This window comes from Canis lupus, chromosome 18 (genome assembly GCF_048164855.1).
Source record: "Canis lupus baileyi chromosome 18, mCanLup2.hap1, whole genome shotgun sequence".
NCBI classification, from domain to species: Eukaryota; Metazoa; Chordata; class Mammalia; order Carnivora; family Canidae; genus Canis; species Canis lupus.
In genome coordinates this window covers 49362578-49376208 of record NC_132855.1, presented here as the reverse complement: position 1 = coordinate 49376208, position 13631 = coordinate 49362578, and positions in this window count along the sequence as shown.

Below are 13631 nucleotides of genomic sequence, written 5' to 3'. Positions count from 1 at the left end.
TTTCTGGCCACAGATTCCCCTAGCCTGATCCAACTTGCTTATATCTCCAAAAGAAATGGAGGGAAAGAATGTAAACAACTCTGAACAGCATATTTTCACACTAGCAAAATGATTCAGAGGTTATACCAACAACTCAATGATTCATTCATAATTTGAATAGGAAAAGAAATTTGTCAATAGGAATGTGTTTGGTGTGGAGTAAAGAATCCTGGCAATGTTAGCCCCAGGATGAAGTTAATATAGTATTGTCTTCTCTTCATGGTCCCAAAGATGAATGTATTTAACAACTTAATTTTAATAATACACTGATGAGATGGGCAAGCAGGAAGGATAGTATAGGAATATGTTACTTCTCATTAAACAGGTTCCTTATTTTCTTTGTTTCTGGAGAATGTATTGTATTTCTTAATAACTGAAACCTAGATGAATCATCAGTCTCCTAAATACCTTGTAAGCTAGTCTACTCCATCTACATGATTACACCTGTTCCCCAGCTCACCCTCATCAACTTCCCAAGGAAACGTACTTGGACATGACATTGAATCAGCATTTCTAAAGTCCTATAGTAGAGAATGATATGACCTATCACTTCAAATAAGCAGTAGCTGAAAACAGTCCTATAACCTGGGGCTAAGAGAACCAGGATTATTGGGTTTTTTCCCCATACTCTCACTCAACAGATTCACAGTCTCAGGTATTCAAGTCCAAAGGATTTGTTCTGGGGGGAAATTATACCAAGATATATTTTTTATATATTCATATATCATATAATATGTGTAATTTTATACTATATTATAAAACCATTTCATTTATATAGATAGCTGTATAGAAGAATGAAGACAGTGAATTTTACCGAAAAATAAAGGCTTCCACTTTACATACCAACAACTTGTTAAAGCATGTATACTGATTTTTTAATGGAATTCTTTCTAAAAGAAATTACATCTTATCCTTATTAAGCAGTAGTTCATGGATATCATTTAAATTTTTCTTGCTGATTTGGAGTCTTAATTAACTATAGATCTCATTAAGAATGTATGCATATTAAATCTGTCTCCTTTTTATCAACTCTTCTTGCCTTCCTTTGAGTTTTTTGTTCTCAATATTCTATTCACAGAGAAAATAGATAAAGTTTTTAATACTCTCTTATACACACACATAAGATGAAAAGTCGATAAGCTCAGTTTTGTAGAATCAGTAACTGTAAAGGACATGGATTTGGTGCAGAGATTTTGTAAAAATTGTCTAGAGAACTTAAAAGCCTTTTTCACCTAATTACAATTTAGAGCTCTGGCCCAGAAGGTTTTGGTTACTGGCAAGGTGTTGCTGTAATTTTATACTAAAAATAAAAGACTTTAAAATTTTTTTGGTACACCTACAAAATAAAATAAAATCAAAAGTAAATGGCATTTTTTCTTAACTTGGTAAGGCTTCCTTCTCCACATACCAAAGATGCTTTAAATGAAAATGTCACATGAAGCACTGAAGGTTAAATTATAATATTTCTGGCTCCGTAGTGGACTGAAAATATACTACAGAAAGTTGAAAATATTTGGTTCCCTGTTCAACAAGATTTAAATTTAGGAATTATCAACAGAACCTATATTATTCCATCTGTAGGTTCATAAGCAAAAGATAAATTCTAAATTATCACTCCCAAGGATAATTCTGATGTAGTCTAATTTTGAATAATATTTGAATAATCTTATTTTTAATATACTTGAATATCTGAATTTTTAGGTAAATATAATAAGCATCAGTTTCAGTAATCATTTGTAGTTTTTCTGATATGAATCCATATCTAATCAGAAATATTACTTGCTTACTTATGCTTAACCATGTTTCTAAATTATTTCCCTATTTGCTGTACAAAAATACAGTAACAAGGGTACCTGGGTGGCATAGTCAGTTGAGCATCTGACCCTTGGTTTCAGCTTAGATCATGGTCTCAAGGTCATGAGATCTAGCCCTGTTTCAGGCTCTGCACTCAGCACAGAGTCTGCCTAAGTCTCCCTCTGCCTCTACCCTTCCCACCTCAACCATGCTCTCTCTCAAATAAATACATCTTTAAAAAACTATAGTAGCAATATTTAATAAGCAAACATGTGAATGCTTATCAGAAACAAACATTGAAAAACCTTAACTAATCATCTTCATTTTAATTTCATCTAGCTCTCTTTGAAGCAATGGTGGTGCTGAAAAATTCACAACTCAGTTCACAGACCCAGTGCCAAATATTTGAGCATTCTAGCTTAGAGAATTCTGAACATCATTATATTTTGTTTCATATGCTTACAGATGGTTAAGTTTGATCTGAAAAGATGCTCTCAGGAATAGACTAAAACCTCATCTTGTTGCATAAATACAGTGACCATATATTCCATTTGTTCCCGACAACCCCTATTTATGCTAGTCATCACAATCTAATTTCAATAGGGCCCCCATGTCCCTCAAAATGTCCCAGTTTAAGCAATAAATTACAAGGTCATCCTATCTATTAGGTTAATTCAGAGACAATGGAATGGTTTTGCTTCTTCAACTAAAACTTGAGCACCTTGGATTCTTAGGAGAAGGTAGAGGAGTCAAGAAAGACAAGAGAAGACAAGATGTTGGGGAAGATTCTTTGGTTTCCCATTTGTAAAAAGAAAGTGAACATCAAGTTGGAAGGCTCTATTATCATTCAACTTGTCTTATGCCTGCTTCTAATCTGGCAGTTCAGTAATATCTGGTGTATTTTCCAAAAGTTGAAATAACATATAGGGTAAGAAGATATTTAGAACTAGGTGAATTTGGGACACACATTTTTGAGGATCTCTGAGTTAAATTCTTTTTTTTTTTTCAAGATTTTATTTATTCATTCATTAGAGACACACACAGAGAGAGAGAGAGAGAGGCAGAGACACAGGCAGAGGGAGAAGCAGGCTCCATGCAGGGAGCCCGACGTGGGACTCGATCCTGGGTCTCCAGGATCACGTCCTGGGCCGAAGGCAGCACTAAACTGCTGAGCCACCCGGGCTGCCCTCTGAGTTAAATTCTTGAAGTGATATTCCACACTCATCATTTGGATAGTGCCATTTCCTTTATAATATGCCACCATATATATATATATTATATATATAATCCATAGATATATGAAAATAAAAATGATAATTACTTAATTTTGTCCTGGGGTTCTTAAAGCTTTAATAACCTACATGTACTTTTACTGGCAATTTTTGATAACAAGGACCATGCAAGGGCCAAGCCTTAGCGGCTGCTGCCACTGCTAGCGAGCCCAGTGGTCCTATAAAGACTGATTTCCAGTCATACAGTGGGGCAGATAGCCAGACTCACATTTGGGGAAAGTACCAGGAATAACCTCCAGAGACTCGGAATTAAACTATACCATTTGTTAGTTTTGTGAACCTGAACAAAATCAAAATCAGATCATAGCAAACTGAGGTTTTCTACAATTTTATTTGTAAAACAGAGAGCTAGACCTCTAAGATAAGATCCAGCTCAAACAACTTGGAAATACCTTGAACTTTGTTTTAATGGCTTAAGCAAAATACATATATTCTCTGACTCTGAGGAAGATTAGCAATCAGATCCTCTTCATATCCAGCGTATCAACCCCCAAATTTCAGAGTTCCTATGGACCTCTCTCCTAAAAACAATTACACTATGTAGTATTTTCCTACCAGGAGTTGAGTTTTGTTTGTTTATTTGTTTTTCCACTCGACCATTCATTCCTTTTTTCTTCATTGAAATTCCTGAGTGAATCCAACTTCTTTGTTTCCAATTGTCTGTTCCATATTATGTCACTAAGGTATCGGTTAGCTATTATCTGTGATATTTTCTTTCCAATATCCTTCCTGACCTTTGATCTGTCTCCATCTCAAATTTAAATTTTAGTTTTCTGAGGCAGAAACTCTATCTACAGCTCAGTATTTAGTCAACACTATGCTTGCTCTGAAAATGTAGCTTCCTCTGACATTTTTTAAAATATAAGATTGATTCCTTTATTTATTTCCAGGTCCATTTCAGTATCATAACTTTTCACAGTGTCTTGTAAGTTATATTAGCTGAACTAATTGACTAATTCTTTTTTAACTTGTGGGGTTTTTTTTAAAGTAACATAAAATTTACCATCTTCGTTGTTTTAAAGTGTGCAGTTTGCAGTATTAAGTATATTTACAGTGTTGTGCAACAGATCTTCACAACCTTTTCATCTTGCAAAACTGAAATTCTGTAACCCATTAAATAGCAGCTCCCCATCTCTTTCTCCCTAAGGTTCTGGCAGCCACCTTCCTGCTTTCTATTCCTATGAATTTGACTACTTTCTGCTTTCTATTCCTATGAATTTGACTACTTTAGATAGCTCGTATAAGTGGCATTTTAAACAAAATCTGATCTATATTTTTACTACATATACCGTCACAAAAGCCATGGCAATATGATTTTATGTGTTAGTATATTAGCACGTTAATTGTTTCAAAGAGCTTCCATTGATATTAAGTCCCCCTTTATTCAGTACTTTCTCTCCTGTCACCCTCTTTCTCAGACTTCCCACTCTTCGAACCCTTTTCATCATGGCCTTCAAAACTCAATCCCACTGTAAACAAGCATTCTGTACTCTTAGTCTTAACTGAAACCTCACTTTCCCTGGAGAATCTTTTCTCTCTCCAAACCTATAATGAAGGCTCTTTGTTCCCTTATAACTCACACAGTCCAAGGCCATGGTGATGGGGTATAGGAAGGAGTATATTAGTTAATAGTTAATAATCTTTTGGTTAGTAGTAATAGACTCAGACTAATGCCTATCATAAGCTTAAAAAATTATGGACTTATATAACTGAAGAGAGGTATTCTCAAAGATGCAAACAAATATCAGAAATATTATTCCAACTTTCAGCCATTATTTCTACTTGTCTCTGCTCAAAATAATTTTCTCAGGATTCTATGGCCATCTTCTAGGCAGTGGGCAAGATGGCTGCTGATAACAAGGTCACATCATCTTTACCCTCTTCTTGAAGAATACATCTACAATTCAGAAGTACTGTAGTTGAATAGCTTGGGTAATAAAGCTATTCTTTGATTCAGTTACTTTCTATGGAAACACTTTCCATAACTTTCTATTGGTCCAGCCTGGGACATAAGTCCACTAATTTGTGAGGCTGAACACCAAAATAGACAGCTCCTCCAATATCACATGAAGTTCATATCTTCAAAGAAAAACATAATAGGCTATCTACTAGAGAAGAAGTGGCATTCTTTAGCACCTCATGTTAGTTTTAAATCATTTCTTCTTTATCTTCCTCTAATAAAAGCTAACAAACCTCTCCTCCTTTGAGACATGTTACCCAGCTCCTATTCGCAGCCATCTACTGCCATTGGTCAATACTTAACTTAGATGGGTTTGGCACAAGTTTTTCGAAATATTTATCATCATAGTGTATTACTTCCATGTCCATTTGGATGACTTCTCCAATAGCCTAAAGTCTTAAGTTCATAGTTCCTTGGTCCCCTAAAATCTAATCATCTTAATTTTCTTTTTTCTAAATCTTATCAACCATGGAAATCTTCTTTTTAAAAAACCTTAAAATTCTAGTGTTAATCTCTCTGACCACAAACTCTGACTTTCTCCCAACATGTCCACACAGACATCCAACAGAAACATCAAGCCTGATATGTCTAATTGATAAATCATGGTAGACTGTATTAAGATTGTGCCCCAGGCACTGCTACAGTTCATACACCTTGTCTCTGACCTGCTTGCCCACCTGACAAAGAGCAGCTGCCTATCAACAGCGATTCCAGCTCTGACCAGATCTCCTCCTTTGGATTTTCTGAGTCCTAGTCTAGGTGTACATGCAATAACATGTAAAAGGCACCAGCTTTAATTTCAGGTCATCCAGATGTTGTGAGCATCAAACAAGTCCCCTCTGGCCACATGAGTTCCAGTTTGTTTCCTCAGGTTCCACTCTGTCCCTATGGATCTCAGCTTGCATTTTCCTTTCCTATGTGTCCTGCTGACCTACACTAACTGCAAGCCCACCATCATATGCAGAGGAGACTTAAAGATATTATTTCTCCAGTTTCCCTTCATGATGATTAGCAACTTTTCTCTGATCTTCCAACATCACTTTTAAGATTTCTGTGCCTCCAGGTTCTTGTACACTTTGTATGATCTAATCCCTACAATAAATCTATTTCATATCACTCATAGGGGTACTCCTTCCCTAATCAAGCTGTAACTGAGACACCTGATTGGAGGTTATTGCACAACACTCTGAGAAGTATCTATAGAAAAATAAAAGTCCTTAAGAAGCAAAAGAATTCACATCAAAGGAGAATTTATATTCTTAGATGTGTTTGAAAAGTTCTCTATGAATGGAAATGAGAGGAATAGCAGGACTGAAAAACACTCATAAATTTTATGTCTCAAATCACTTAGGATGCTATTTCTATGTAACCTCATCCCTTTTTCCATTCCACATAAAATCAAGAATCATTAACAATTTTTTACTAACTGGACCTCTGTTTTTTCCCACCAACCTCAACCAAACATTTTATATTACATTTCGGTACAAAATGGTAGATTCAGCCTATTTTCAATTTTTCTTCTTCTGTATACCCCATAAGATTATAATAAGGATTATCTAAAATTATAAAAACACAATAACTAAAAGAAAATAGTGGGAGCATCCAAAAACAAGTACTTTAAAATATTTCTGGAATATGGAAATTGAGAAAGAATACCTCTTGTGCTAAAGCTCTAGCCCAAAATAAGAGAGAAGGAGGCTTCAGCAGATATGGGAAACACCTTGTCCAGCAGAAATCAAGATGCTTCGGAATAGAGACTATAGGTAGAAGAAAGGTCAGGAGAAAGTGGACATGAAAATGAGATTAAATGAAGACCTGTATAAGACCTAGACATCTGTCTTCTCACACAGAATGACTTTGTAGTTAGGCATTTCACCGGTGCCAGAAAGCAAAGCCCCTCTCCTTCTAATATTAGCTAAAAGAAAAGGCAGCTGGCTCACTTCCCTCTAACTATAATGCAAAGCTTCTAGCCACCGAACCTCTTCACATACAGAACACACCATAACCTTTTAATTCCCTCAGTTTTAAATAGAAATGGGCAACAAATGACTACCAGAAAACTGAGGGAAGGTTGCAGTGTAACAGAAAGACCAAGATAAATAGCAAAATTTTCCCCTAAACAAAAAGAATATCCAGGAAACAGCAGAAGAGAGCCTTAAGTAAAACTTTAGTGTCCTTACACAGAAAATACTAAAGAAAAGATCAACAAAATTGAGAATCAATATAAAGTCGAATTATTAATAATTCTAAAGAGATGAGAGCAATTTATCAAAGAATTAAAATAAGATAATTCTCCAGAGATGAAAGGAGGACCTGTCTCCAATCTGGTAGGGTCTACTTGCAACCAATGGTATGAATTTAAAAAGAACCACACTTGGGCACATTATTATAAAACTTCAAAACTCCAAAAGTTAAAAGTTATTAAAAAGCTTCCACAGAGGGCTGGGAAAGACATTTGTGTACACAGAAATCAGAATCAGAAGCATTGATTCCTGGGATGCCTGGGTGGCTCGGTGGTTGAGTGTCTGCCTTTGGCTCATTCTGAGGTCCTGGGATAGAGTCCTGCATCAGGCTCCCCGCAGGGAGCCTGCTTCTCCCTCTGCCTGTGTCTCTGCCTCTCTCTGTGGGCTATCATGAATAAACAAATAAAATCTTAAAAAAAAAAAAAGCTTTGATTCCTTTTTGTTTTATTAGCGATACCACATAGTACAGCAATATTTTTAAGGTTCTGTGGGAAGCTTTTTTCCAACTTAGCATTCTTTACCCAGCCAAACCATTAATCAAGTGAGAGAGAATGAAAAAGAACTTTTTGGTCTGAAAGCACTGATAGATTTATCTCCATACCTCCTTCCTTGGGAAGTTCCATGAGGAGTGGAGACAGGTGTGAGAGTTGTGTGAGGTAAACCCTCATCACTCATAGCAGGATGACACTAGGAAGTGTCAAAGTTGATAAGTCAAGAAATCGCATTATACATGATTTATTGGAGACATGGAGTTAACCACCAGAATAACAAAAAAATTGAAGTTGTAAAAGTAGCAACTTCTAAAGAAGGACTTAGGTGGTAGGGTAAACCCTTAGTACAACTTTAACCATGTACATATATTAACCTGAAGTAATGTTTAAATGTACTACCAGAGCTCCAATTAAAATTCTTTGTCTAATGTTTTATAATATTAACTACATGGACAGTGGTCAGCAGAATGATGCCCACAACGAGGACCACATCTTGTAAATATGTTATCTTATGCGGCAGGAAGGGACTTTGCAGATATGATTAAAGTTCAGGATCCTGAGATGGGGAGATTAGCATAACTTATCTAGGTGGGCCTGACATAATCACAAGGTCCTTAAAAGTAGAAGAGGAGGGCAGCCCGGGTGGCTCAGCTGTTTAGTACTGCCTTCAGCCTGGGGTGTGATCCTGGAAACTCAGGATCGAGTCCCACGTTGGGCTCCCTGCACAGAGCCTGCTTCTCCCTCTGCTTATCTCTCTCTCTCTCTCTCTCGAATAAATAAATAAATAAATTTTTTAAAAAGTAGAAGAGGAAAGCAGAAGGGAGTCAGAGGAGATGTGACTAGGAAGAGTAGGTGGAGAGGTGTAATTTTGCTGGCTTTAGAAATGGAAGAAGATGCCAAAAATGTAGGCAGTCTCTGGAAACTGTAAAGGCAAAGACATTGATTCACCCCCGGAGACTCCAGAAAGGAATACAGTCCTGTTGACCCCTCAATTTTATTTCAGCAAGATCCATGTCATGCTTCTAACCTGCCAAAGTATAAGAAAGATTTTTGTTTTATTTTACCATGTTTGTGGTCATTTGTTACAGCAACAATAGAAGACTAATACATGGACTTACATCTGACTGAATAAACTCCTTTTGATGTTTTCCCATCTTAGACTATTATTTTCCTTTCAGCTATTATGATCAGGTTTTCCATTTTAAAGGGCAGCAAAACAGACCCTTTGCTTTTCCTATTTTATAGGTACTGGCTTTTTTGTTTAGTATTTCAGGCAGTTTACCACCATAGTATCAAATCTTCCTTGGTATCAATTTTGGATCCATTATAATGTGTCTATTTTCAGTGATGCCATGATGGAACATTTTTTGATGATCTTCTTTCCTAGAAACCTGAATAATTTCATCCTATTGCCCATGTCTTTTTTTCAAGAGATTCAACATCCAGAAACCACATTTTCAGAAACAAAAAAGAAAGTGATTAAGTGAAAGAAAAAAATGATTCTGTTTTTTCTGACACGATTAGTTTTATTTTTCTGTATCGAGTCTTCTAGACATAACTTCAGGTGTCACAGCAAGGTCAGAAGCTTTTGCTAAACACTCCACTTAACAATCATGTATTTTCATTTAATTATACCTTAAAGTAATTTTATGGTTGTCATTATATATGTACTAATCTTCACTTTCTCTAAACTGAAATTCTCTTTGCCTCTTTATGGGGAAAACATGGACTTTGAGCTAAATATATCTAGATTCCGGACCTGGCTCTCTCATTTACAGTCTACATAACCTTGAGCAAGTTATTTAACCTCTCTGAGCTTTCTCCAACTATAAATACAGAGGTTGTAATACTTTATACTGCCTACCTCACCACTGCACTACTGACATTTTGAATCAGAAAGCTCTTTGTTGTAAGGAGCTGTCCTCATGTTTTTCAGCAGCCCTGGTCTCTCTATTCGTTAGATGTGAATACATCCTCCACCCCTTGTAACAATCAAAATTTTTTCCAGACATTGTCAAATGCCCCCCTGGGGCAATGATTACTTGTTTGTTGAGTGGGTTAAATGAAATTATATGAATCATTTAGCACATTTTGACACATAATAGGTACACAATAAATGTAATTTTTGTATTATTGGTAGACCTGGATTCTCAATAATGACAACAACCACATTGTATTGCATAAAAACAAAGAATGAGAAATCAGAGAATGAAACTTTTTAAGTTATTATTATCAGGGAGAAGATTGGCTATAATTCAGAAAGGAAATAATTCAGTATTAGTTCGATTAGGATTATAGGAGTTTGGTTGTGCCTATTCTGAGGGAAGGAAAGGAGGGAACCTGAGTAAGTTAAAGCATTTGTGAATTTGACAGATACCAATTTCAACACTAGCTGACATTTTTTTTTTCTTTTAGTCCCCTGAGAAAAACATAGCCATTGGAATTTCAAATTAAATTCAAGCCTTATTTCCAACTGTCTGATAATGTAGAAAGAGTTCAGCATTGAGAAACAGGCAGGAAAATGTCTAACCATTCCAAGCCTATTTCCCTATCTGCAATATAAGGAGCAATAATATTATTACTTGATAGTGTTTTGTGAATATTCTGTATTTCATCTGGCAACCTACAATAGAACGCAAGGATTAAGCACCTGAGACCCTACCATTTATTGGTATCTCCTATGAACCAGGCATTGGTCGAAGAGCTTGCATATATTAACTCACTTAATCTTTAAAACAAAGACAAAAACTCCAAGAGTAGGACAGCACTAATTTAACCCTTTTTTAAGAAAGGCACCAAGGTGCTAAGGAACTTGCCAAAGGTCACATGACTGGGGGTGATGGAGCTAGAATCACAACCTTCCAACTCCAGAGTCTAAACTTGTAATAAGTAACATTTCTTAACTCTTATCCTCGCCTAGTTAGATATATATAGCTGGAGTCTGCATAAGGTCCCTTACTTAGGTTGATGGAAATGCCTTTTCACTTTGTTTTAAAGAATTTTGGGTTAATAAAGAAAATAGACATGATAATTCAGATTCCAAACTCTGGATTCAAAGTCATCCATAGTACAGCGATCACACAAACTAGTACCTGCATACCAGGAGCATCACATCAGAGCCCTAGGCACCTAGTGAGAATTATTCATAAGACAAAAGTAATTTGTCTCTTGTTTAGACTATTTGGATGTTCTGCTTTTTAAAACAAAACCAGGGATCCCTGGGTGGCGCAGCGGTTTGGCGCCTGCCTTTGGCCCAGGGCGTGATCCTGGAGACCCGGGATCGAATCCCACATCGGGCTCCCGGTGCATGGAGCCTGCTTCTCCCTCTGCTTGTGTCTCTGCCTCTCTCTCTCTCTGTGACTATCATGAACAAATAAATAAAATCTTAAAAAAAATAAAAATAAAAAAAATAAAACAAAACCAAATCATAACTAGGTCATGTACATCATCTCATATAATCCTCATAACAACACTATCATTATACCTAATTTAGAAGTGAGGAACGAGGGGTGACTGGGTGGCTCAGTGGTTAGGCATCTGCCTTTGGCTCAGGTCATGATCCTGGGGTCCTGGGATTGAGTCCCAGATGGAGCTCCCAGCAGGGAACCTGGTTCTCCCTTTGCCTATGTCTCTGCCTCTCTCTCTCTCTCTCTCTCTGTGTGTGTGTGTGTGTCTCATAAATAGATGAATAAAATCTTAAAAAAAAAAAAAAAGGGAGGGATGAGCCTAAGAGAAATGAAGAGAGAGATTTGCCCAAGGTCATCCAAACAGGAGAAAGTAGAGCTAGAATTTAATCCAAGAAATCCAATGGCAGAGGCCATACTCATTATCACTAAGCTTTAGGAAACCATCTACTCTTTGATCTATCCAAAGGCATCCCACCCAGATAAAAATCAGTCGTTTCATTTTTTAACTTTTTATTAAACTATAGTATATGTAGAGAAAAGAACACATCCTTATTTTTTAAATGAGGAGCATTTTCAAAGTGTTATCTGGTTTCTAACTTATACTCTTTCTCCTCATTCATGTGCTCATTTTCCCTTGTCCCCAGATGACTATGTAAGCACCATTCTTTCCATGTTTATTTTATGACCCAGAAACACATTATTAAAAGACTCTGGAGACTTCTCTTTTGTAGGCTAGAAAACCACAGGTCCTTATGCTTTTATTTATAGATTTAATTTTCTAACTACTTGAATTATTCCCACTGTAAATCTTTAAGCATTCTTTAATCCCTCTCAATCTTTTACCTAAGTACCCTTCGTGGTGGCAAACTGAGCAGCATATATGGCTTGAGAATGGGTTTTTCACAGCACTTCCTTTGTGCCAGGCCAGGATTCATGCATTAGCCCACCCATCATATTGAGTAGATTTAAATACTTGGTGAGTTAAGAAGTTCTTTCTGTTTTTTGGAGACAAAGAGAGCTTTGTGTCATTGCTGAAAAGCCACATAAATAACTTGAAAACAAAGAGTTTGTCAATTACAATCTGTTCTTTATGTTTTCAGGATTTGTATTTGGCTAACCATAATCCACTAAAAGTCATCTGTAGACAGGAAGGCATGGGAAAAAGTGGTGCAATAGTTTCTTTCTGGGACAGACCCAGGGGGTCAGCAAATAGGGAGAGGTACACCATGCTCGAGAGGTAAATTTAGAGCAGGACAATTTCCATGGGTTAGGACATTGTCATGAGGAGGAATAAGCTCAAGAAATACAACTTGCTGTCACACACCCCCAGAAAAATCCAGGTGCCCAAATAGCTTAGATTCAAAAGAAAGATCTATGCCACTGTGAAATTCTAAAATTTAGAAGTCTAGAAGTTAATTTGTTTCCAGATATTTGGGTAAAAAAATTCAGAAAAGAAACATGACTTTTGCTAAGAAGGAGTACTCCGAGGTAAGATTAGAATCTCAGAAGGTTGTCTAAAGATGCTCAGAAATATGGAAAATTGGAAATTGAAATTCATCAACACTGTAAATTAATTACAGAGATGAAATAGTCTTACAGGAAAGAAACAAAAGGAGTATCATTACATGCAAATAGATAAATAATGTGAAAGATTTGCAAGTTCTGGAGATACTATCATTAAAAATGATTTTTTATTATTTTAGTATAATGATAAGAACATGAAATGTAGATCCAAAAGTCATGTGCATCACACAAAGAATGGATTTCTCTAATATATGAAAACTGCTGTTAATAAATTTAAAAAAGACCTATCACCCCAATGAAAAGGGACATGAAAAGATAGTTTACAGAAGAAAGACAAATAGTTCTTCTATATTTGACATAATGCTCCACTGTACTCAAAATATGACAATTAAAAATTAAAACTACCAATGAAATACTTTTCATCTCTTAAATTGGAGCATCAAAAAATGTAATAAAACATTATTCGCAAGACTGTGTGAAATAGACCCTTTCATAATTGCTGGCAGGAGTGAAAATTGATCCAATTTCTTAGGAGATCAATTTGGCAATATCTATCAAAATTACAAAGGTATACATCCTCTCACCTAAAAGCTTTGCTCTTACATCCTTGAGTCATCTACTCCCACATCTTGAAATGACTTGTGTTCAAGGCCTTTATAATGTAGCATTTTAAAAACTTGAGTATAGCTGACACACATTGTCACATTAGTTTCAAGTGTACAACATAGTGATTAAAAACGTTTATACATTATGCTATGTTCACCACAAGTACAGCTACCATCTGTCACCACACAAGGCTATTGCAGTATCATGGACTATATTCCTTATGCTGTGCCTTTTATTTCTATGACTTATTCATTCCCTAACTGCAAACCTGTATC